Below are 26,117 nucleotides of genomic sequence, written 5' to 3' on the forward strand. Positions count from 1 at the left end.
AAAGATTTTTATTTATTTATTTTATTTCACCTTTATTTAACCAGGTAAGCCAGTTGAGAACAGGTTCTCATTTACAACTGCGACCTGGCCAAGATAAAGCAAAGTAGTGCAATAAAAACAACACAGAGTTACATATGGGGTAAAAAAACAAAGTCAGAAATACAACAGAAAATATATATACAGTGTGTGCAAATGTAGCAAGTTATGGAGGTAAGGCAATAAATAGGCTATAGTGCAGAATAATTACAATAGTATTAACACTGGAATGCTAGATGTGCAAGAGATTATGTGCAAATAGAGGGCCATGTAGGTTTGGATTTTGTTTTCCCTTAATAATAACAACCTTCATTTCAAAACTGAATTTCAGTTTTGAAATGAAGGTTGTTATTATTAAGGGAAAACAAAATCCAAACCTACATGGCCCTGTGTGAAAAAGAAAGAAACTCGAGGAGGCAGGTGAAGTGGAGGGACGTATATACCCCTGGCGCAGGGACTCGGTGACGTATGTTTCCATAGCCTCTGTTTCAGCCTGCGACAGGGGATACACATGACTCTTGGAAAACGTGAGCGCCAGATCATGGTATTCGGGGGGAATGCGCACGGTGGGGGTACCGTCTGGACTTTCCACTGTGGTCGCACAAACGGAAACACCTAGACACCTACCCGGACACTCACGTGACCACCCCGTAAGAACCCTCTGCGGCCATGAGAAATTGGGGTTGTGAAGGGCTAACCACGGGATACCCAAGACTACAGGGTAAGCAGGAGACTCAATAATCATAAAGGTGATCTGCTCAACATGCATCTCCTGCGTAATCATGGTGAATGGTACCGTAACTTCCTTAACCAACCCGGACCTTAATGGTCGACTATCAAGTGCTCTGATGGGGAGTGGAATGGTTAGGGGAACCAATGAAATGCCTTGACGGCGTGCAAATGCCCGTCCATAAAATTCCCAGCTGCGCCTGAATCGACTAGCGCCTTACACTGGGAACCTACCAAGTGATCAGGAAAGGAGTTAGATAAAGTACAGTGCGCCGCAAAGGGCTCTGAACACGTTTGGGTGTTCATTACCTGGGGTGATGCGTGAGTACCCTGCCTACCGACTCCATACCCAAAATAATGTTTACTACAACGTGAGGTGGATTGTCCCTTCGTGCCACCAGAGTGGCACTGTCGCTGTCCTCCTGCTCTCTCTCAACCGGCGGCTCCCCCCAGCTCCATCTGCTCGGGGTCAGAGTTGTCCGAAGCGGGAACGGGCAGACCCCTACCAGGACGTCCTCTGGCTGCTAGCAGATTGTCCAGCCGGATGGCCATATCCACCAGTTGGGAGAACGATAGCATGGCATCCCGGCAGGCTAGCTCCCGTCGGACGTCCTCCCTTCGGTGGCACCGGAAATGGTCGATTAGGGCTCGCTGGTTCCACCTGGACCCCGCTGCCAGCGTCCGGAACTCCAGCGCGTAGTCCTGAGCGGTCCTCGTCCCCTGCCTCAGATGAACCAGTCGTTCGCCCGCCTCTCGACCCTCAGGTGGGTGATCAAAAACGTCCTGAAAGAGGTGAGCAAACTCCCCGTAGTCCTCCAACGCGGTACCTTCCTCGTTCCACACCACGTTGGCCCACTCCAGGGCTCTCCCACAAAGGCAGGAAACGAGGACGGATACCTTCTCCCGCTCCCGGGGCTCCGGCCTGATGCTGGAGAAATACAACTCCAGTTGGAGTAGGAATCCCTTACAACGCGCTGCTGTCCCACCAAGGCCGGTGGCCGGGATATCTGGATCCCTCCAGGGGCTGGGGTGTAGGTGGCTGGATCCGGTTGACAAGCTGGTCTCGATAGATCAGATCCTCTCCTCTCCAGGCATTCTACCACCTGAAGAACCCGATCCATCCCTTCCCCGAAGCTGGCCAACATCGAGGAATGCTCCTGGACCCTTGCCACAACTCCAGGCATGCAGTCTTCTCCTGCTGACTCCATTTCAGATCAGGTGAGTCATTCTGTGACGAGGTGTGAATGAAGGAGTCAGGCACAGGAGGTAAAATACAGAAGTCCAGAGTTTATTCTGTTTACATAAATCAAATGCCCCAAGCGTCAAACAAAACTATTTCAAGGGAAAACATCCACCTTGGCATAAACACAGTGAATAGAAGCTCAACCAAGCTACACGCTCTCACAACAAACAGTCACTCACAAAGACAAAAGGAACAGAGGGAACACTTATACACATACTAATTAGGGGAATGAGCACCAGGTGTGTGTGATTGACAAGACATGACAAGTGGAGTGATGAGAATGGGATCGGCAGTAGCTAGTACTCCGGTGACGACGAACGCCGAAGCCTGCCCGAACCAGGAGGGGGGGCAGCCTCGGCGGAAGTCGTGACAACATGGGACCACGCAGCAGTCATACCGCTCAGGAAGGAGACGCGTTCTGTCACCTAGAGATGAACGTACTTTGGTCCGAAAAGTGCAAATCAATCCCAGAACAACAGCAAAGGACCTTGTGACGATGCTGGAGGAAACAGGTACAAAAGTATCTATATCCACAGTAAAAACGAGTCCTAAATCGACATAACCTGAAAGGCCGCTCAGCAAGGAAGAAGCCACTGCTCCAAAACCGCCATAAAAAAGCCAGACTACGATTTGCAACTGCACATGGGGACAAAGATCGTACTTTTTGGAGAAATGTCCTCTGGTCTGATGAAACAAAAATAGAACTGTTTGGCCATAATGACCATCGTTATGTTTGGAGGAAAAAGGGGGTCGCTTGCAAGCCAAAGAACACCATCCCAAACGTGAAGCACGGGGGTGGCAGCATCATGCTGTGGGGGTGCTTTGCTGCAGGAGGGACTGGTGCACTTCACAAAATAGATGGCATCATGAGGAAGGAAAATTATGTGGATATATTGAAGCAACATCTCAAGACATCAGTCAGGAAGTTAAAGCTTGGTCGCAAATGGAGACTAGTCAGGATCGAGGGAAAGATGAACGGAGCAAAGTACAGAGAGAACCTTGATGAAAACCTGCTCCAGGGCGCTCAGGACCTCAGACTTGGGCGAAGGTTCACTTTCCATCAGGAAAACGACCCTAAGCACACAGCCAAGACAACGCAGGAGTGGCATCAGGACAAGTCTCTGAATGTCCTTGAGTGGCCCAGCCAGAGCCCAGACTTGAACCCGATCTAACATCTCGTGGTCCTCTGTAGCTCAGCTGGTAGAGCACGGCGCTTGCAACGCCAAGGTAGTGGGTTCGATCCCCGGGACCACCCATACACAAAAAAAAATGTATGCACGCATGACTGTAAGTCGCTTTGGATAAAAGCGTCTGCTAAATGGCTTATTATTTATTATTATTATCTCTGGAGAGACCTGAAAATAGCTGTGCAGTGACGCTCCCCACCCAACCTGACAGAGCTTGAGAGGATCTGCAGAGAAGAATGGGAGAAACTCCCCAAATACATGTGTGCCAAGCTTGTAGCGTCATACCCAAGAAGACTCAAGGCTGTAATTGCTGTCAAAGGTGCTTCAACAAAGTACTGAGTATAGGGTATGAAAACTTATGTAAATGTGATATTTCCGTTTTTAATTTTTAATACATTTGCACAAATTTCTAAAAACATGTTTTTGCTTTGTCATTATGGGGTATTGTGTGTAGATTGATGAGGATATAAAAAAAAAATGAATTTTAGAATAAGGCTGTAACGTAACAAAATGTGGAAAAAGTCAATGGGTCTCCGAATTGACTGTAGTTGCTTGACAGCAACAGACGCTTGATGAGGGTTTGTTCCCTCCTGATTCCGAGAAACTTCCAACCCGGATTTCTGGAAAACCAGGGAATTTTGAAACCATAGTTGCGAAACATAAAGGTTTGTCCTTGTCATTAGTTTTCACATACTTAGTCTGAATGTCTATAAACTGAACAGTCTATATTAGAGACTTGGTGCATGTGTAACTGTAAGGAGAATTGTCGTCTTAAAGCTATGCACATGTATCTCTTCAGTATTAGCACCAGGGTCATTTCCGTGTTAATTCAGAACCACGTGTGTGCGCTTGTGTGCGCATGTTTGTGTGTGTATGTGTGTGCGTGCGTACGTGTGTTCAAGACCATCTGCTTATCAAATTGGTCATCACAGGAGCTGCTCATCTGCTTCTGACATCGTCTATACTCTCCATTGAATCTCATTCTAATTAAGGATTATAATATTCCTTTAAGAGATGGTTTGGACTAACATGGAATTAAAAATGTGCTCAACCCAAAACATGGCCAGACAAAGTGAACCAGTGTAGCGTAATACATGCCTCCACCACATGCAAGTAGTGGACACCTATACTGTTAAGGCACTCACTAAAGGGGTGCACTGTACAGTGCATTCGGAAAGTATTCAGACCCCTTGACTTTTTCCACATGTTGTTACGTTACAGCCTTATTCAAATTTTTATTTTTTTAAATCTCATCAATCTAAACACAATACCCCATAATGACATTGCAAAAATCGTTTTTTTGGAATTTTTGCTAGTGTATTCAAAATAAAGAACAGAAATATCACATTTACATAAGTATTTAGACCCTTTACTCAGTACCTTGTTGAAGCACTTTTGGCAGCGTTTACAGCCTCGAGTCTTCTTGGGTATGACGCTACAAGCTTGGCACACCTGTATTTGGGGAGTTTCTCCCATTCACTGCAGATCCTCTCAAGCTCGGTCAGCTTGGATGGGGAGTGTCTCTGCACAGCTATTTTCAAGTCTCTCCAGAGATGTTTGATCGGGTTCAAGTCCGGGCTCTGGCTGGGCCACTCAAGGACATTCAGAGACTTGTCCCGAACTCAAGGACATTTAGAGACTTGTCCCGAAGCCACTCCTTTGTTGTCTTGGCTGTGTGCTTAGGGTCATTGTCCTGTTGGAAGGTGAACCTTTGCCACAGTCTGAGGTCCTGAGCACTCTGGAGCAGGTTTTCATCAAGGATCTCTCTGTACTTTGCTCCGTTCATTTTTCCCTTGATCCTGACTAGTCTCCCAGTCCCTTCTGCTGAAAAACATCCCCATAGCATGATGCTGCCACCACCATGCTTCACCGTAGGGATGGTGCCAGGTTTCCTCCATATGTGACGCTTGGCATTCAGGTCAAAGAGTTCAATCTTGGTTTTATCAGACAAGAAAATATTGTTTCTCGTGGTCTTAGAGTCCTTTAGGTGCCTTTTGGTAAACTCCAAGCGGGCTGTCACGTGCCTATTACTGAGGAGTGGCTTCTGTCTGGCCACTCAACAATAAAGGCCTGATTGGTGGAGGGCTGCAAAGATGGTTGTCCTTCTGGAAGGTTCTCCCATCTCCACAGAGGAACTCTGGAGCTCTGTTAGAGTGACCATCAGGTTCTTGGTCACCTCCCTGACCAAGGCCCTTCTCCCCCAATTGCTCAGTTTGGCCGGGCGGCCAGCTCTAGGAAGAGACTTGGTGGTTCTAAACTTCTTCCATTTAAGAATGATGGATACCGCTGTGTTCTTGGGGACCTTCAATGCTGCAGACATTTTTTGGTACCCTTCCCCAGATCTTTGCCTCGACACAATCCTGTCTCGGAGCTCTAAGGACAATTCTTTCGACCTCATGGCTTGGTTTTTGCTCTGACATGCACTGTCAACTGTGGGACCTTATCTAGACAGGTGTGTGCCTTTCCAAATCATGTCCAATCAATTGAATTTACCACAGGTGGACTCCAATCAAGTTGTAGAAACATCTCAAGGATGATCAATGGAATCAGGATGCACCTGAGCTCAATTTTAGAGTGTAATAGCAAAGGGTCTGAATACTTACATTGAGGGAAAAAAGTATTTGATCCCCTGCTGATTTTGTACGTTTGCCCACTGACAGAAACATGATCAGTCTATAATTTTAATGGTAGGTTTATTTGAACAGTGAGAGACAGAATGACAACAAAAATATCCAGAAAAACGCATGTCAAAAATGTTATCAATTGATTTGCATTTTAATGAGGGAAATAAGTATTTGACCCCTCTGCAAAACATGACGTAGTACTTGGTGGCAAAACCCTTGTTGGCAATCACAGAGGTCAGACGTTTCTTGTAGTTGGCCAAAAGTTTTTCACACATCTCAGGAGGGATTTTGTCCCACTCCTCTTTGCAGATCTTCTCCAAGTCATTAAGGTTTCGAGGCTGACGTTTGGCAACTCGAACCTTCAGCTCCCTCCACAGATTTTCTATGGGATTAAAGTCTGGAGACTGGCTAGGCCACTCCAGGACCTTAATGTGCTTCTTCTTGAGCCACTCCTTTGTTGCCTTGGCCGTGTGTTTTGGGTCAATGTCATGATGGAATACCCATCCACGACCCATTTTCAATGCCCTGGCTGAGGATTTGACGGTACATGGCCTCGTCCATCGTCCCTTTGATGCGGTGAAGTTGTCCTGTCCCTTTAGCAGAAAAACACCCCCAAAGCATAATGTTTCCACCTCCATGTTTGACGGTGGCGATGGTGTTCTTGGGTCATAGGCAACATTCCTCCTCCTCCAAACACGGCGAGTTGAGTTGATGCCAAAGAGCTCGATTTTGGTCTCATCTGACCACAACACTTTCACCCAGTTCTCCTCTGAATCATTCAGATGTTCATTGGCAAACTTCAGACGGCCCTGTATACAGTGGGGGGAAAAAGTATTTAGTCAGCCACCAATTGTGCAAGTTCTCCCACTTAAAAAAGATGAGAGAGGCCTGTAATTTTCATCATAGGTACACGTCAGACAACATGACAGACAAATTGAGAAGAAAAAAATCCAGAAAATCCCATTGTAGGATTTTTTATGAATTTATTTGCAAATTATGGTGGAAAAATAAGTATTTGGTCACCTACAAACAAGCAAGATTTCTGGCTCTCACAGACCTGTAACTTCTTCTTTAAGAGGCTCCTCTGTCCTCCACTCGTTACCTGTATTAATGGCACCTGTTTGAACTTGTTATCAGTATAAAATACACCTGTCCACAACCTCAAACAGTCACACTCCAAACTCCACAATGGCCAAGACCAAAGAGCTGTCAAAGGACACCAGAAACAAAATTGTAGACTTGCACCAGGCTGGGAAGACTGAATCTACGTAAAGGTAAGCAGCTTGGTTTGAAGAAATCAACTTGTGAGAGCAGTTATTATGAAATGGAAGATATAACAAGACCACTGATAATCTCCCTATCAATCGGGGCTACGCAGATCTCACCCGTGGGGTCAAAATGATCACAAGAACGGTGAGCAAAAATCCCAGAACCACACGGGGGACCTAGTGAATGACCTGCAGAGAGCTGGGACCAAAGTAACAAAGCCTACCATCAGTAACACCTACGCCAGGGACTCAAATCCTGCAGTGCCGAGACGTGTCCCCCCTGCTTAAGCCAGTACATGTCCAGGCCCGTCTGAAGTGCATTTGGATGATCCAGAAGAGGATTGGGAGAATGTCATATGGTCAGAATAAACCAAAATATAACTTTTTGGTAAAAACTAAACTCGTCATGTTTGGAGGACAAAGAATGCTGAGTTGCATCCAAAGAACCATCCTACTGTGAAGCATGGGGGTGGAAACATCATGCTTTTGGGCTGTTTTTCTGCAAAGGGACCAGGGCGACTGATACGTGTAAAGGAAAGATTGAATGGGGCCATGTATCGGGAGATTTTGAGTGAAAACCTCCTTCCATCAGCAAGGGCATTGAAGATGAAACGTGGCTGGGTCTTTCAGCATGACAATGATCCCAAACACACCGCCGGGCAACGAAGGAGTGGCTTCGTCGAAGAAGCATTTCAAGGTCCTGGAGTGGCCTAGCCAGTCTCCAGATCTCAACCCCATAGAAAATCTTTGGAGGGGAGTTGAAAGTCTGTGTTGCCCAGCGACAGCCCCAAAACATCACTGCTCTAGAGGAGATCTGCATGGAGGAATGGGCCAAAATACAAGCAACAGTGTGTGAAAACCTTGTGAAGACTTACAGAAGAACGTTTGACCTGTCATTGCCAACAAAGGGGTATAAACAAAGTATTGAGAAACTTTTGTTATTGACCAAATACTTATTTTCCACCATCATTTGCCAATAAATTCATTAAAAATCCTACAATGGGATTTTCTGGATTTTTTTCTCATTTTGTCTGTCATAGTTGACGTATACCTATGATGAAAATTACAGGCCTCTCTCATCTTTTTAAGTGGGAGAACATGCACAATTGGTGGCTGACTAAATACTTCTTTCCCCACTATATGTGCTTTCTGAGAAGGGGACCTTGCGGGCACTGCAGGATTTCAGTCCTTCACGGCGTAGTGTGTTACCAATTGTTTTCTTGGTGACTATTGTCCCAGCTGCCTTGAGATCATTGACAAGATCCTCCCGTGTTTTTCTGGGCTGATTCCTCACCGTTCTCCTGGTCATTGCAACTCCACAAGGTGAGATCTTGCATGGAGCCCCAGGTCGAGGGAGATTGACAGTTCTTTTGTGTTTCTTCCATTTGCAAATAATCGCACCAACTGTTATCACCTTCTCACCAAGCTGCTTGGCGATGGTCTTGTAGCCCATTCCAGCCTTGTGTAGGTCTACAATCTTGTCCCTGACATCCTTGGAGAGCTCTTTGGTCTTGGCCATGGTGGAGAGTTTGGAATCTGATTGATTGATTGCTTCTGTGGACAGGTGTCTTTTATACAGGTAACAAGCTGAGATTAGGAGCACTCCCTTTAAGAGTGTGCTCCTAATCTCAGCTCGTTACCTGTATAAAAGACACCTGGGAGCCAGAAATCTTTCTGATTGAGAGTGGTTCAAATACTTATTTCCCTCATTAAAATGCAAATCAATTTATAACATTTTTGACATGCGTTTTTCTGGATTTTTTTGTTGTTATTCTGTCTCTCACTGTTCAAATAAACCTACCATTAAAATTATAGACTGATCATGTTTTTGTCAGTGGGCAAACGTACAAAATCAGCAGGGGATCAAATACTTTTTTCCCTCACTGTATGTAAAAAGGTATTTCTGTTTTTGTTTTTTATACATTTGGAAACATTTCTAAAAACCTGTTTTAGCTTTGTCATAATGGGGTATTATGTGTAGATTGATGAGGCAAAAAAAATATTGAATCCATTTTAGAATAAGGCTGTAACTTAACAAAATTGGCAAAAAGGAAGGGGTCTGAATACTTTCCGAATGCACTGTACATGTCATACGTCAGGAGACATTTTTAGCAGTATCCCCTTGTATATTCTGCAGAGGCTGATACTGAAGAGAAAGTACATTGGGATGAATTGGCCACACTGTAAGAAAGCCTGTATCAAACATTACAAGGCAACCCTTGACATGGTATCCATAGGGAGAAAGAAGGAGAGGAAATCCCCCAATAAATACATGGAGACGTGACAAAGGTATAACACAAAAATATTGTCTACTCCCGGAATGAAAAAGGAAGTAATGAATCCCTTTCTATATATTGCTGATGGGAGGTTCACATAGTCACATACCAAGCCGGCAAAACATTCCTGTAATACTGCGCAAATGTCCTTGAACAATTTTGCACAACAATCCGAGTTACGCAATACCGTAAATCTCAATTTAGAATTCAACCCATAGGCCCTAATGTAGGGCTACTGTTCAGACATTGAATGGAAAGCTGCACACTGCAACACTATTCTTATATGATTCTGAATATTTCCAATTATGATATTGAAGATGAACTATGGAATGAATATAGTGACCCGATGCATCACTATGACATACAGTGGGGGAAAAAAGTATTTAGTCAGCCACCAATTGTGCATGTTCTCCCACTTAAAAAGATGAAAGAGGCCTGTAATTTTCATCATAGGTACATGTCAACTATGACAGACAAAATTAGAAGAAAAAAATCCAGAAAATCACATTGTAGGATTTTTTATGAATTTATTTGCAAATTATGGTGGAAAATAAGTATTTGGTCAATAACAAAAGTTTCTCAATACTTTGTTATATACCCTTTGTTGGCAATGACACAGGTCAAACGTTTTCTGTAAGTCTTCACAAGGTTTTCACACACTGTTGCTGCTATTTTGGCCCATTCCTCCATGCAGATCTTCTCTAGAGCAGTGATGTTTTGGGGCTGTTGCTGGGCAACACAGACTTTCAACTCCCTCCAAAGATTTTCTATGGGGTTCAGATCTGGAGACTGGCTAGGTCACTACAGGACCTTGAAATGCTTCTTACGAAGCCACTCCTTCGTTGCCCGGGCGGTGTGTTTGGGATCATTGTCATGCTGAAAGACCCAGCCACGTTTCATCTTCAATGCCCTTGCTGATGGAAGGAGGTTTTCACTCAAAATCTCACGATACATGGCCCCATACATTCTTTCCTTTACACGGATCAGTCGTCCTGGTCCCTTTGCAGAAAAACAGCCCCAAAGCATGATGTTTCCACCCCCATGCTTCACAGTAGGTATGGTGTTCTTTGGATGCAACTCAGCATTCTTTGTACTCCAAACACGACGAGTTGAGTTTTTACCAAAAAGTTCTATTTTGGTTTCATCTGACCATATGACATTCTCCCAATCCTCTTCTGGATCATCCAAATGCACTCTAGCAAACTTCAGACGGGCCTGGACATGTACTGGCTTAAGCAGGGGGACACGTCTCGCACTGCAGGATTTGAGTCCCTGGCGGCGTAGTGTGTTACTGGTAGGCTTTGTTACTTTGGTCCCAGCTCTCTGCAGGTCATTCACTAGGTCCCCCCGTGTGGTTCTGGGATTTTTGCTCACCGTTCTTGTGATCGTTTTGACCCCACGGGGTGAGATCTTGCGTGGAGCCCCAGATCGAGGGAGATTATCAGTGGTCTTGTATGTCTTCCATTTGCTAATAATTGCTCCCACAATTGATTTCTTCAAACCAAGCTGCTTACCTATTGCAGATTCAGTCTTCCCAGCCTGGTGCAGGTCTACAATTTTGTTTCTGGTGTCCTTTGACAGCGCTTTGTTCTTGGCCATAGTGGAGTTTGGAGTGTGACTGTTTGAGGTTGTGGACAGGTGTCTTTTATACTGATAACAAGTTCAAACAGGTGCCATTAATACAGGTAACGAGTGGAGGACAGAGGAGCCTCTTAAAGAAGAAGTTACAGGTCTGTGAGAGCCAGAAATCTTGCTTGTTTGTAGGTGACCAAATACTTATTTTCCACCATAATTTGCAAATAAATTCATTAGAAATCCTACAATGTGATTTTCTGGATTTTCTTCTTCTCAATTTGTCTGTCATAGTTGACGTGTACCTATGATGAAAATTACAGGCCTCTCTCATCTTTTTAAGTGGGAGAACTTGCACAATTGGTGGCTGACTAAATACTTTTTTTCCCCACTGTATTTATCAGAAAAAACATCTGTCTTCCCCCCCCCAAAAGTTGAACTATTAAAAATCTAATATTTTACAGCATGTCAAGATGTTGAATACATGGGGCAACTATTTACATAATGTCGCTAAATGAATGAGAACCAATGTTGAATAGGAATGAGTAGATAGTAAAGCTAATTCGATGAGGCAGTGTGAATACTTATGTTCATTAAAGATGTTCGATTACACTCCAATTAAAGGAAAAAGCCATTCAAAAACTATATTTTGGTATTTTTTTCCATTAGTCACTTGCTACATCATCATGAAAACGTGACTGTTGACATGCAAAACATTTTGAGACAGTATCAACAGTGGACTAACGAAATAAATACCAAAATATCGTTTTTGAGTTGATTTTTCCTTTAACTATCTACTATCAGGTTCCATTCCCTATCACACAGTAGCACAACAGAAAACATATGCTTAATGAATCCTGGGTTGTGTTCATTAGGCACCAAACTGTAGAAACCAGACTTAAACAGGAAGGGACTACTTGGACTTGTCCACTAAGAAACACAGTTTTTTGTTTTCCATTCCAAACCATTTTGCTACGTTGTGCCCAAATGAATATGACCCTGTGCAATGTAAACTGCATTGGATAAACAGCTGCACTGAATATACTGCATAGCCTCGTTTGTGATCTGTCTTTCATATCACATACACCTTGGAAACGTTGCATACCGCCAAAAGCACCCGGGGTCACAATAAATGTATAAATGTTTATTGTTGTGCGTTCTTTCTGTGTTCCCCCATGCTTTTGTATTAATGTAGATCAGATATCCCCAACCTCTAGTCATTGAGTGTAATATTATCTGTTGGGGGGTGTCTCAATACTGTTAAAATGGTTTCCTTTCCTTTCCTTGCCTCCTTGAGTCCCACCCTTCATTTATATTGATCTGTTTAGTTTTCTAGGTCAATGCGGAATGACAGAAAATAGACTTTCACTCTGTAGCACTAATCAAATGTATTTTCTACTCCTCCACACACTCTCCTGCTCTTCTGCCTTCTAGTTTTAGGTATGATTCCTGCAGCATTTCCAACACCTTGTCACGATCGTCATACATAGAGGACCAAGGCGCAGCGTTGCAGGCAAACATACTCTTTAATTAGAGACACGATCAAAACAACAAACGATACGTGACAGTTCACGGTCTAACATAAACAGACTTGAAACAAGATCCCACAAACACAAATGGGAAACAGACAGTTTAAATATGGCTCCCAATCAGAGACAACCAACGACAGCTGACACTCGTTGCCTCTGATTGGGAGCCACTCAGGCCAACATAGAAATACCCATACTAGATAACCAAATGAAATGCACACCCTGGCTCAACATACAAGTGTCCCCAGAGCCAGGGCGTGACAGTACCCCCCCCTAAAGGCGCGGACTCCGACCGCGCCCACCAAACACCACAGGGGAGGGACCGGGTGGGCACTCCGCTTAGGCGGCGGATCCGGCTCGGGCCTGATCCCCGCTCCCTCTCCAACCCCCCAAAGTACCCCTGGTCCGGTCTGGCCCCGCTGGCCGGAGCTGGACTGCACACTGGTGGAGCGGATTGCTCTAGCTCCGACGTGAAGCATCTGACCGGTGCCGGACCAGCCACCGGTGGAACAGGCACGGGCCGTGCCAGACTGACGACGCACACCACTGGCTTGGTGTGGGGAGCAGGAGCGGGCCGCGCCCGGCTGACGAAACGCACCACTGACTTGGTGCGGGGAGCAGGAGCGGGCGCGTGACGGGCTGGCGAGAAACGCACCACTGTCTTGGTGCGGGGAGCAGGAGCGGGCCGGACTGGGCTGACGAAGCGCACCACTGACTTGGTGCGGGGAGCAGGAACGGGCCGAGCTGGGCTGACGAAACGCACCACTGACTTGGTGCGGGGAGCAGGAATGTGCCGGACCGTGCTGACGACGCGCACCACTGACTTGGTGCGGGGAGCAGGAACGGGCCGCGCCGGGCTGACGAAACGCACCACTGACTTGGTGCGGGGAGCAGGAGCGGGCCGGACCGGGCTGACGAAGCACACCACTGACTTGGTGCGAGTGGCAGGAACGGGCCGTGCCGGGCTGACGAAGCGCACCACTGACTTGGTGCGAGTGGCAGGAACAGGCCGGACCGTACTGGGAACACACACCACTGGCCCTACGTGGGGATCAGGAACAGGCCGGACCGGACTGGCAACACACGCCAGTACCTCTCGCCGTGCCTCTACATCCTCCTTCCCCCTGGTGACCAGGGACTCCCGTAACCTGGCGGCCTCCTGCTGCCCCGTCGTCCACGGCGTTAGCCCCCCCCTAAAAAATGTATGGGCTTGTCTCTCCCCCGTGCTCATGGCCTCCATCCCTCTTGCCAGACTCTCACTCATCTCCTCCCAGGTCCATCCTCTCTCCTCGTCACGCTGCTTGATCCAGTCGAGGTGGGATCTTCTGTCACGATCGTCATACATAGAGGACCAAGGCGCAGCGTTGCAGGCAAACATACTCTTTAATTAGAGACACGATCAAAACAACAAATGATACGTGACAGTTCACGGTCTAACATAAACAGACTTGAAACAAGATCCCACAAACACAAATGGGAAACAGACAGTTTAAATATGGCTCCCAATCAGAGACAACCAACGACAGCTGACACTCGTTGCCTCTGATTGGGAGCCACTCAGGCCAACATAGAAATACCCATACTAGATAACCAAATGAAATGCACACCCTGGCTCAACATACAAGTGTTCCCAGAGCCAGGGCGTGACACACCTGTCAATGCTTTCTCACAGTATCTAGTATTTTCCTGTGGTAAATGTCAGACCACTCCCAGACAGTCCTAACCAAATTATTTATTTAGAGATTGCTCTTTGCTAAGTTATTTTTGTTTATTTTTGACAATTTTAATTGTAAACAATCACATTTAGGTACTTAATTGTTACCCAGATGTTATATGATATTGAGATATGATGTGTGTGTGTGTGTGTGTGTGTGTGTGTGTGTGTGTGTGTGTGTGTGTGTGTGTGTGTGTGTGTGTGTGTGTGTGTGAGTGAGAGAGAGAGAGAGAGAGAGAGAGAGAGAGAGAGAGAGAGAGAGAGAGAGAGAGAGAGAGAGAGAGAGAGAGAGAGAGAGAGAGAGAGAGAGAGAGAGAGAGAGAGAGAGAGAGAGAGAGAGAGAGAGAGAAAGAAAGAAAGAAAGAAAGAAAGAAAGAAAGAAAGAAAGAAAGAAAGAAAGAAAGAAAGAAAGAAAGAAAGAAAGAAAGCTTGTGTTTGGGTGAGGGGCAGAGATGTCAGATATTATTTTTAAGAATGAACAACACAGTTCTATATATGTAAATCACCGATCAAAGCAAGTGTAAAGTAGCCTTCTCCAGTCTCGACGCCCAGTGTGCTGTCCATGGTGCTGATTAGAATCTCTCTCTCTCTCTCTCTCTCTCTCTCTCTCTCTCTCTCTCTCTCACACACACACACACACACACACACACACACACACACACACTCCTCCGCTATTCTCTCACACACACACACACCCTCCTCCGCTATTCCCAAGCCCACCATCTCTCTGTCTCGACTGCCTTGCCTCACAGAGCCAATGTCTAGGCTGTCTCCCTAATGCAAACGTGAATTAACTTCTCAGTAATGGAGATCGCTGTGAACCGGGGCGCTCGCATTTCCACCTAAGCGGAGTGAGACAGACAGCACGGACGAATAACAGACTCGACGTCGATGAAGTGTGCGATTTAATAACTGGAGCACCGCGTCCGTTTATCATACTCTTGCTTATAAGCGTTTTTTTAAACTCTCAAAATAGAGCCTAATTCGGCAAGTTATCGCCAATAACACCAGGATAACAAGTCTGTTCAACCTCTCTACAGACCGACAAATAGCTAAGTTGATGACTCAGAAGGTATGGTTTGAAAAACTGTTGAATTAATTGTGTTATGTGGCGTTTGTTGTTTCGGCAAATAGCCTAACCAAAAACATGACAGGAAATACATGTTTAAATGTGTGGATAAAGCCAGTTATAATGTTATTCAGCGACTGCATACGTGTTTTGCATCAATTTATTCTGACTGCAGTAGTCTAGACTCTAGATGGGGGTTTGAATCATTGTATTTTGAATTCACAGGAATGAATTGATAGCGGTTGACACATGTAAAAAAATAAATAAATAAGAGAAAGTGGGTTATTTCAGCCGCTTGTGTGACATGTAACCTAGTCCTGTTGTCCATCCGTATGAAGCTTCATTTACAGCGATCATCACTATTTAATGAAATAAATAATATGAGTAATAATGTTGAACATAGAGAGGCTTTTCCATTTGCGAGGGGGGGGGAGGGGGGTTGGGCGACGGCTCACCAATTTGAATGCAGGAGGAAAAAGTGTTATATTAGTAATTTATTGAGATACAGTATATTTCTCCATGTTTTATTTTGTGCATGCCAATGAAACTTGTATGGCCACAGAGTGTGGCCACACAGTTTAAAATATGTCGTCCCAAATGCTGTCGAGCTATCTAGCCTACTCATGCGGAGCAAATTGCCAGGCTGTCGAAAGCACAAGTGAAACAAAAGCATGTTTGATTTTGAAGGTAAGAGTAGGAAGTGCGAGAGATGCAACAATGTCAACATTGATCTTTGCAGTAGCCTTATTAGTGGTTTTTGGATTGGCCTTTTTGTTGTTTTGCGCACCTCAGAGCGAGAAAAATATAGCTATACTTGGATGAAACCACAGCTGGGCCGAAAAATTAAATGGAGTTTACCACCCACTGGGTGGTCAGGTGGCACTGATGTGAGTCTTGTTAGCAATGCTTGCCTGCTTCCAACACCTATGAGTCGTTCATGGGCCAGAGTACCATATGTCCAGCTACTTTGAAGGTTGACACATTATGCAGGGCCGCCTCTAGCCTTTTAGGGGGCCTTAAGTGAGATTTGGTTGGGGGGCCCCCTCTTGACAGCGGAAAAAGAAAAATGTATGTTTTAAAGTTAATTTCCTGCAATTCTACACATTTTACCATGGGGCACAGAGAAAATGTTGCAGTTTTAAAGCAAGTTTACTGCAGTTCTACACATTTTACCAACGGACAGAGAGAAAATCTTGCAATTTTATAATGAATTTCATGCAATTCTACTCATTTTGCCATGGGGCAGAGAGAATTCTTTGCAGTTTTAAAGCTTATTTCCTGCAATTCTACACATTTAGCCATGGGGTGCAGAGTCATTTTTGCAGGTTTACAGCTATTTATGCAACCGGCCCTGACATTATGCAACTAACTTCTCTTGCCTCCCTCTATGATTTTGTCAGTGACAGAGAACCCTAGAAGCCACCTATCCTACCACCCTCAGGGTATAAGGGTGTGCTGGGGATGTAGAGTTGTTTACATGTTTTCTGGAAGGGAGCAACATTGACTCGTCTAAGTAGAGATGCTGACCATGTCCCCGCTCTGGCGCAGACTCAGTCCCACAATTATAGATTAATTTATACTACGAGGCAAAATGAGTCACCGCATCTAATTCACAGAGTGACAGACACACCACGCATCTGGCCAAAGATAGACCGCTAATCAAAAGAAATCAATAGCATTTTTCCACACCATTCATTTATATGTAGTCCATTATATCAAATAGACTTCAGCAGCTCTCCCTCTACAGTGGGATTGCCATGAGGATAAGAGTTATGCTTGGCACTGAATGGTATGTGCGCCATAATGTGCCCGACTCTACAGTATTAGGTCACTGTGTCTTTCATGCCATCAAATTAACATTGGGTTTAGCGCTGGCGCCTTTTGAACATGGGCTTTTTTTAAATGACCTCAATAGTGTGGCCTAACAGCGTTGGTTCAGTTAGAAAAAGTGGTTGGAAAAGAGAAGTGAGCTGCCAGGCCATGGGAGCTTGCAGACCGTTTTGAGTCTCTTTTCCCCTCTCGTTTTCACTGTCTCATCCTCTTTCTCTCTAGCTGCACTCATGTCATACTTTCAGTATCGCTCATGATGCTCCCTCTCTCTTTCACACACACACGCCAAGGTTATTATAGTTATCTTAGTTTTCTTTTCATTCGTTTTTTTCAATAAATAAATAAAATCTGTTTAGTTTCAGTTTTTATTTCGTATTAGTTGTATAAAAACATTTTCATTTAATTTTTATATTATTTAGTTTCAGTTTTAGGGTTCAGGACAGAAAGCATACTTAGGAGGCTAGGAGCCCTTTGTGTTTTATAGTGTGTCACTTCTTGCAAATGGGGTCAGTCATAGGTTAGGGGCTCGACTCAATCCGTAGTGCCGAAGTTCAGCGCTATAGCGCTCCTTACAGAAAAACCACATGATTTTACGTGGAAAATGTGAAATCATGTGAAAATATGTGTTTTTGTAACACTTCACATGTGATCACATGTTGCTTTACATGTTGTCACATGTTATCACATTAACTTCACATAAGATCACATGTGATCACATGAAAACATGTTTTTATTTTACAATTCACATGTGATCACGTGAAAAGTTATATTCCGATTGAGCCGACACACAGTGGCTTGGGAAAGTATTCACCCCCCTTGGCATTTTTCCTATTTTGTTGCCTTACAACCTGGAATTAAAATTGATTTTTTGGGGGTTTGTATCATCTGATTTACACAACATGCCTACCACTTCGAAGATACAAAATATGGGGTGAAACAAACAAGAAATAAGACAAAAAAACAGAAAACTTGAGTGTGCATAACTATTCACCGCCCCAAAGTCAATCCTTTGTAGAGCCACCTTTTGCAGAAATGACAGCTGCATGTCTCTTGGGGTATGTCTCTATAAGCTTGGCACATCTAGCCACTGGGATTTTTGCCCATTCTTCAAGGCAAAACTGCTCCAGCTCCTTCAAGTTGGATGGGTTCCACTGGTGTACAGCAATCTTTAAGTCATACCACAGATTTTCAATTGGATTGAGGTCTGGGCTTTGACTAGGCCATTCCAAGACATTTAAATGTTTCCCATTAAGTGTTGCTTTAGCAGTATGCTTAGGGTCATTGTCCTGCTGGAAGGTGAAACTCAGTCCCAGTCTCAAATCTCTGGAAGACTGAAACCGGTTTCCCTCAAGAATTTCCCTGCATTTAGCGCCATCCATCATTCCTTCAATTCTGACCAGTTCCCCAGTCCCTGCCGATGAAAAACATCCCCACAGCATGATGCTGCCACCACCATGCTTCACTGTGGGGATGGTGTTCTAGGGGTGATGAGTGGTGTTGGGTTTGCACCAGACATAACATTTTCCTTGATGGCCAAAAAGCTAAATTTTAGTCTCATCTGACCAGAGTACCTTCTTCAAAATGTTTGGGGAGTCTCACACATGGCTTTTGGTGAACACCAAACGTGTTTGCTTATTTTTTTCTTTAAGCAATGGCTTTTTTTTGGCCACTCTTCCATAAAGCCCAGCTCTGTGGAGTGTACGGCTTAAAGTGGTCCTATGGACAGATACTCCAATATCTGCTGTGGAGCTTTGCAGCTCCTTCAGGGTTATCTTTGGTCTCTTTGTTGCTTCTCTGATTAATGACCTCCTTGCCTGATCCATGAGTTTTGGTGGGCGGCCCTCTCTTAGCAGGGTTGTTGTGGTGCCATATTCTTTCAATTTTTTTATAATGGATTTAATGGTGCTCCTTGGGATGTTTAAAGTTTCAGATATTTTTTTATAACCCAACCCTTATCTGTACTTCTCCACAACTTTGTCCCTGACCTGTTTGGAGAGCTCCTTGGTCTTCATGGTGCCGCTTGCTTGGTGGTGCCCCTTGCTTAGTGGTGTTGCAGACTCTGGGGCCTTTCAGAACAGGTGTATATATATACTGAGATCATGTGAAAGATCATGTGACACTTAGATTGCACACAGGTGGACTTTATTTAACTAATTATGTGACTTCTGAAGGTAATTGGTTGCACCAGATCTTATTTAGGGGCTTCATAGCAAAGGGGGTGAATACATATGCACGCACCACTTTTCCGTTATTTATTGTTTTTGCATTTTTTGAGAAGTTATTTTCTTTCCCTTCACCAATTTGGACTATTTTGTGTATGTCCATTACATGAAATCCAAATAAAAATCCATTTAAATTACAGGTTGTAATGCAACAATATAGGAAAAACGCCAAGGGGGATGAATACCTTTGTAAGGCACTGTATGCAGCGTTTCATTGATTGCAGTCTCCGCGAATTGCGCTATTGGCGATACTGATTAAATGGAGCTCTAGGTTAGGTTTAAATTATAAAGTCAATCTCAATGATACTGATTGAATGGATCTCTAGGTTAAGTTTACATTATAAAGTCAATCTCAGTGTTACTGATTGAATGGAGCTCTAGGTTAGGTTTAAATTATAAAGTAAATCTCAGTGATACTGATTGAATGGAGCTCTAGGTTAGGTTTAAATTGTAAAGTCAATCTCAGTGTGACTTAGATTTAAAAGGAATAGCGCAGAGACTGGTGCAAAAAATATGGTGGAAGGATACTCTCTCTTGCCCATCGTTATACCAATCCAATGCTTTTCAACTTTAGTAGTACATGTAAGAAGAATCAAGTTAGCTCTCCCGTTTAGTTAGTGATAGTGATGCACAAGCTTGGCCTATTTGAAACAGTGCCATCTCCTGGCCGTTCCCCCTCGGGAGACTGAAAAGATTTGGCATGGGTCCTCAGATCCTCAAAAAATTCTACAGCTGCACCATCGAGAGCATCCTGACTGGTTGCATCACCGCCTGGTATGGCAACTGCTTGGCCTCCGACCGCAAGGCACTACAGAGGGTAGTGCGTACGGCCCAGTACATCACTGGGGCCAAGCTCCCTGCCATCCAGGACCTCTATACCAGGCGGTGTCAGAGGAAGGCCCTCAAAATTGTCAAAGACTCCAGCCACCCTAGTCATAGACTGTTCTCTCTGCTACCGCACGGCAAGCGGTACCGGAGTGCCAAGTCTAGGTCCAAAAGACTTCTCAACAGCTTCTACCCCCAAGCCATAAGACTCCTGAACAGCTAATCATGGCTACCCGGACTATTTGCACTGCCCCCCCACCCCATCTTTTTATGCTGCTGCTACTCTGTTAATTATTCATGCATAGTCACTTTAACTCTACCCACATGTACATATTACTTCAACTACCTCAACTAGCCGGTGCCCCTGCACATTGACTCTGCACCGGTACCCCCCTGTTATTTTATTTTACTTCTGCTCTTTTTTTCTCAACACTTTTTTGTTGTTTTATTCTACTTTTTTATTTAAAATAAATGCACTGTTGGTTAAGGGCTGTAAGTAAGCATTTCACTGTAATGTCTGCACCTGTTGTATTCGGCGCATGTGGCCAATAAAAATTGATTTGATATTTACATTTTAGTCATTTAGCAGACGCTCTTATCCAGAGCGACTTACAGTTAGTTTTTCATACTGTTTTTGTTTCAGTTTTAGTTTGCTATAATAACCTTGACACATGCAGAGAGAGAGCGAGAGAACCCTGTTTTAAATATGCTTTTGATGGTTGATGTTTATACCACACTAATTCCTTACTGGCATAATTCTTTGTATATCAATTCGGTGTTTAGAATGTTTGTTTACATTATGACCTGCCCCAAACCCTGCTGTGCCCATTCTTATATAAAACCTATATTTAACTCCATTTGTTTTACAGTGACCTACATAATGGGTAAAAATAAAGCTCATATCTCATATCTCCTAACCCCAGGAGTATAAGGGCAGGTCATTACTATTTCCTTGATTTACGCATAGAGGCTTGGTTTCATAGGATAGTATATGGCAGGGGCAGGGCATGCATTATGTATAGCTCATGCTGTATTGAATATCTGCCGAGATGGAGGTGTGCATTCCAGTTCTCAGATGGACAGCTAGATTACACCATGTTGCATCAATGAGAAAAAGCTGAATTCTGGGAGTGAGATAAAAACAACAGTGAAAATCCAGGGCTTCCGTTCCCCCCAAGATAGCTTTTGCAAAGATTTTCTATATTTTCTTGTGAGCTGGTAGATTCAGAAACCCTTGACGTTAGTGCATCCATTGCAAAGTGATGTTTGTGAATGTGAGTTATTTTTGTTATCTGACAAGAGAGGATAAAGAGAGAAATAATGTTGAAGTCATTATATTGACTTCCCGGGCTGAGGTATGGAGATGGAAAGGGGAAGCAAGCACAGGAGGATTCATACACAGATACTGCACAGTGGAAATGCTTAGAATTTTAAGCTTACACAAACAGATAAAGTAGCAACTGTCTATATTTAAACAACCTTACTCGAGGTAAGATGTCCTCCCTCTCTGTTTTTGTGCTTATCAAAGGGCTAGCATCTGCAGGGAAAAAAGACAAACCATGACTTCATATCAATGTGTGTGCTTTGTTTTGGTGTAATTTATCCTTTCAGTAAAGCTATAACCTATAAAGATCATAGCTTTGCTTTGTTTGACTTCAAACTAGGCTCACCTAGGGTGAATCATTTTTCCTAGCTTGAGAGCAAAAACATTCGTAGGACTTTAAATTACCTTCCTGAGCATTTGCCACGTCTTGTCAAAAGAGTGAATAATTTTGTCTGTGAAAATGTCAAACAGCCTCTCTCAGTATGCCAAAAGATGTTTGGGGTTTTGAAAAGTCAGCCAAAGATGTTAAAGCACTGACAGGAGAAGCTAGCTTGGCTTCTAATGAGATAGTTGAAATGCAACAGAGATCAACAAAGAATATTGAAAAGGAAGTGGATATTGGTGTTGCACAGCGATAGTTCATGCTGAACAGAATTAATCAGCAGTCTGATAACTCGAGGAGAACACTGATTGCCAGGAAGGCAAATGTGAATTGCATTGAGCGTTATTCCTAAACATTGTCGTTAGGTGTGAAATTAAGATATCTGCCATTGATTGTCTCTTCTTTTTGGTAATAGAACATTTCAGGCTTGCGATGGAAAGAAAGTGCATTGTCGTTAGGTGTGAAATGAAGATATCTGCCGTTGATTGTCTTCTTTTTGGTAATAGAACATTTCAGGCTTGCGATGGAAAGAAAGTGCAAGTGTACCCTTAAAATGATCACTATAGTATTTTTTTGCTATTTTCAATGCTTTGGAGATTGTAGGCTACCTTCTCAAGGTCAGTTTTCGTATGAAATATACTTTGTTACAGTAGCATCATGTACTTTATAGGCCTTTCATTGTGTGTGGATATTTAATACACATAGACACATACAGATATGACATGAACAGGTTGGCTGTCTGTCTATCTCTGCGGTGCATAGCTATGGTCCTGATTTCTGTCCTTGCCTCAGAGACTGATTTATACCTTGAAAACCAGGTGGGGTAGACTCTAGCCAAACCAGTAAAGCATCCACCGATCAAATAAGCAAGGGAGTAAATGAAAACCAGCAGGACTGCAGAACTGAAAACCAGCAGGACTGCAGAACACAAGTGGTGGTATTGTGCACCCCTGCCTCATTCCCAGTGGGTTCTTTCCCGAACTCAGGTGATTGGACTGCGGTCCTGCTGTCTTCTCCAACCTTCTCCCCCTCTCAGACTCCGTGGAGACCGGATGGGAAGAGAGTTAGGAAGAGACTCTTGACATCAATAAAGTACTCCCCACTCGTCCCAACCCGAAGCGATATGCCTCTAATTAAAACGTCTGTCTTCACCAAGGTGTGTGTGTGTGTATGTGTGTGTGCGTATGTGTGATCTGATTAGTCACGAGCGCTAAGGCTGCAAGTTACTTGCCAGGCCGTTAATAGCGACGCCAGCCGCCCATCTGAGAAACAAGACTGGCACGATGCCAAAACTCATGGCATGGCAGGGGTTAGTCTATGTTGCTGTGCTGAGGCAGTTGTTATTCTACACACAGGCAGCAAGTACAGGTCTCAGGTTGAGGCGGTGTTAGCGAGTGATAAGGCTGGGTTGTGGCTAACTGCTAAATGAGAGTGTTAAGCCTAGAAGGTGGACAGGGATTCTTGTTCTGTTTTAATTGTCAAATATGGTGAAATTAGTTGTATATTTGGGTGTTTCCATATTGCATGACTTGTTTTGTTATACTGTATGTGAGTTGTTGTTCTTTAAAATGATTTTTCAAGTTTATTGGCCACTGGCCAGAGACAGTGAAGAGAGACAGGAAAGCGAGGAGGAGAGATGGTTTGGCAGCGGCAGTAACTGCTCGACTACCACAGGCCACATACTGTATGTGAGTTAACTAATGTTTCAAAAGTTTATTCGCCACGTGCTCAGGATATAACCGGTGGAAAACAGTACAGTGAAATTCTTACCTTCAGAGCGCTTTCCAACAATGCTGTGATAACAATAATATAGATAATAATATAAAAAATTATACAAACTAAAAGTACAAATAAAAACTACACAAGGACTACGATGGGAGTTAATAATTAAAGAAACACGAGAATGCAAGTATACTGAACAAAAATGTAAACGCAACATGCAACAATTTCAACGATTTTATTGAGTTACAGTTCATATAAGGAAATCAGTCAATTGAAATGAATTCATTAGGCCCTAATCTATGGATTTCACATGACTGGGCAGGGGCGCAGCCATGGGTGGGCCTGGGAGGGCATAGGCCCACCTACTGGGGAGCCAAGCCCAGCCAATCAGAATGAGTTTTTCTCCACAAAAGGGCTTTATTACAGACATAAATACTCCTCAGTTTCATCAGCTGTCCGGATGGCTGGTCTCAGACAATCCCGAAGGTGATGAAGCCGGATGTGGAGGTCCTGGGCTGGAATGGCTACATATGGTCTGCGGTTGTGAGGCAAGTTGGACGTACTGCCAAATTCTCTAAAACGATGTTGGAGGCGGTTTATGGTAGAGAAATGAACATTAAATTATCTGGCAACAGCTCTGGTTGACATTCCTGCAGTCAGCATGTCAATTGCACGCTCCATCAAAACTTGAGACATCTGTGGCGGTGTGTTGTGTGACAAAACTGCACATTTTAGAGTGGCCTTTTATTGTCCCCAGCACAAGGTGCACCTGTGTAATGATCATGCTGCTTAATCAGCTTCTTGATATGCCACACCTGTTAGGTGGATGGATTATCTTGGCAAAGGAGAAATGCTCACAAACAGGGATGTAGCAAAATTTGTGCCAGAAATTTGAGAGAAATAAGCTTTTTGTGCTTATGGAACATTTCTGGGATCTTTTATTTCATGTCATGAAACATGGGAACAAAACTTTACATGTTGCGTTTACATTTTTGTTCAGTATATATACAGGTCAGTGCCAGTACCTTATTCAATGTGCAGGTGTACTGGAGTGGTTGAGGTTGGTTTGTAAACAAAAAGTGATTGGTAGTAGGATACCTGTATACATGGCTGAAAAGTGACTGGTAGCAGGAATGTATAAATACTTATAGTAATATATATATGGGGGCCTAGACATAGTAGCTATGATAATGGCCTGCCCAGCATTTTCATACATGACCCTAAACATGATGGGATGTTAATTGCTTAATTAACTCAGGAACCACACATGTGTGGAAGCACCTGCTTTCAATATACTTTGTAGGCTGTCCCTCATTTACTCAAGTGTTTCCATTACATTGGCAATTACATTTTAGTAATTTAGCAGACGCTCTTATCCAGAGCAACTAGGGTTAAGTGCCTTGCTCAAGGGTACCTTGACAGATTTTTCACCTAGTCAGCTCAGGGATTCAAACCAATCACTTTTTAATTACTGGCCCAACGATCTTAACCGCTAGGCTACCTGCCACACTCTCAGTTACCTGTACAGTACGTCTGCAATGGATTTTCCAATAGAGATGGTGACTTCAACATGCATCAACATCCAATCACGATATTGTAATCTACGAGCTCTCACAGTCTCACGTCAGAATTAGACGTTCATCCATGTTTCTCGAACGTCAAATTTCGAAGTTGTTCCAAACGTCAAGTTTTGAAGTGTTTAAGGTTACGTTTAGGCATTAACTCAGAATGGTTAAGGTAACGGATAAGGTTAGGGACAGGCTTTTTTCTCAAAAACAGTTTTCTATTGCTGGATTTGAACACACAACCTTTGGAACCAGAGACAAACGCTTATCCTCTTTTGCCATTTACAACACCCTAGCAAATCTGAAACCTACTTGAAGGTAAGAGTGCTCATTGTTGGCCCTAGTGGCCGGTTTCCACATTATCTCTCGACATCCTCAGACATGGATGAACATCGAATACTGACTTGTATCACGGGTGACCTTGCTGATTATAATCGGTGCAGATTTGTATAGAAAATGTGTATCTGGAATACATCGTAACCAGCTGTAGCTTTAGGACCCATCCCCATTTGGCCCTCGTAACCCCATGATGAGAAGCCTGCACCTGCTTCTGTACTGACCTGGAGCATCCCTGGGTTCAAATACTTTGAGCATTTTCTCTAGCCTGCCCTGGAGTGCCAGATGGGCAGGGCTTTGCAGTTTTGCGACTATTCTATTGGTTCCATTGCGCCAGGCAAGCTCAATCAATTCCAGCTAAAGTATTTGAAATTACTTTAAATACTATTTGAAACAAAGTCTGAGCAAGAGTCAGATCTCCAGCACCACAGTGAGTGGGACCCATTCACTTCAATCTAATTAACAGGCCAGCCTAATAGAATGTGTGCGCAAGTAACCATGCTGATCTATAATGGATGAGGGCCAATGGAGTATGAAATACCCTTATGATGACTTGGTATTGGATTTTTGCTGTGTCTATGTGTGTGTGCGAGCGTGTAGGAGGAGGAAGCAGGTGGGATGTGTCTGGGCATGATGAAGGCTTCTGCTATGTGCTACAGGATGA

General features: G+C 43.9%; 1 protein-coding gene across 2 annotated transcripts in view; it reads left to right on the plus strand.

The window, feature by feature from the left end:
• The first annotated feature begins 14,883 nt into the window (after positions 1–14,883).
• LOC121575531 (disks large-associated protein 4-like) overlaps positions 14,884–26,117 on the plus strand; it is a 250,935-nt gene continuing 239,701 nt past the window's right edge. For both annotated transcript variants that reach the window (XM_041888691.2, XM_041888692.2), the window contains exon 1: positions 14,884–15,250. The gene's annotated coding sequence lies outside the window, so the exon portion shown is untranslated. The remainder of the gene's footprint in view (positions 15,251–26,117) is intronic.

Source organism: Coregonus clupeaformis, chromosome 10 (assembly GCF_020615455.1).
Source record: "Coregonus clupeaformis isolate EN_2021a chromosome 10, ASM2061545v1, whole genome shotgun sequence".
In the NCBI taxonomy this organism is placed as follows: domain Eukaryota; kingdom Metazoa; phylum Chordata; class Actinopteri; order Salmoniformes; family Salmonidae; genus Coregonus; species Coregonus clupeaformis.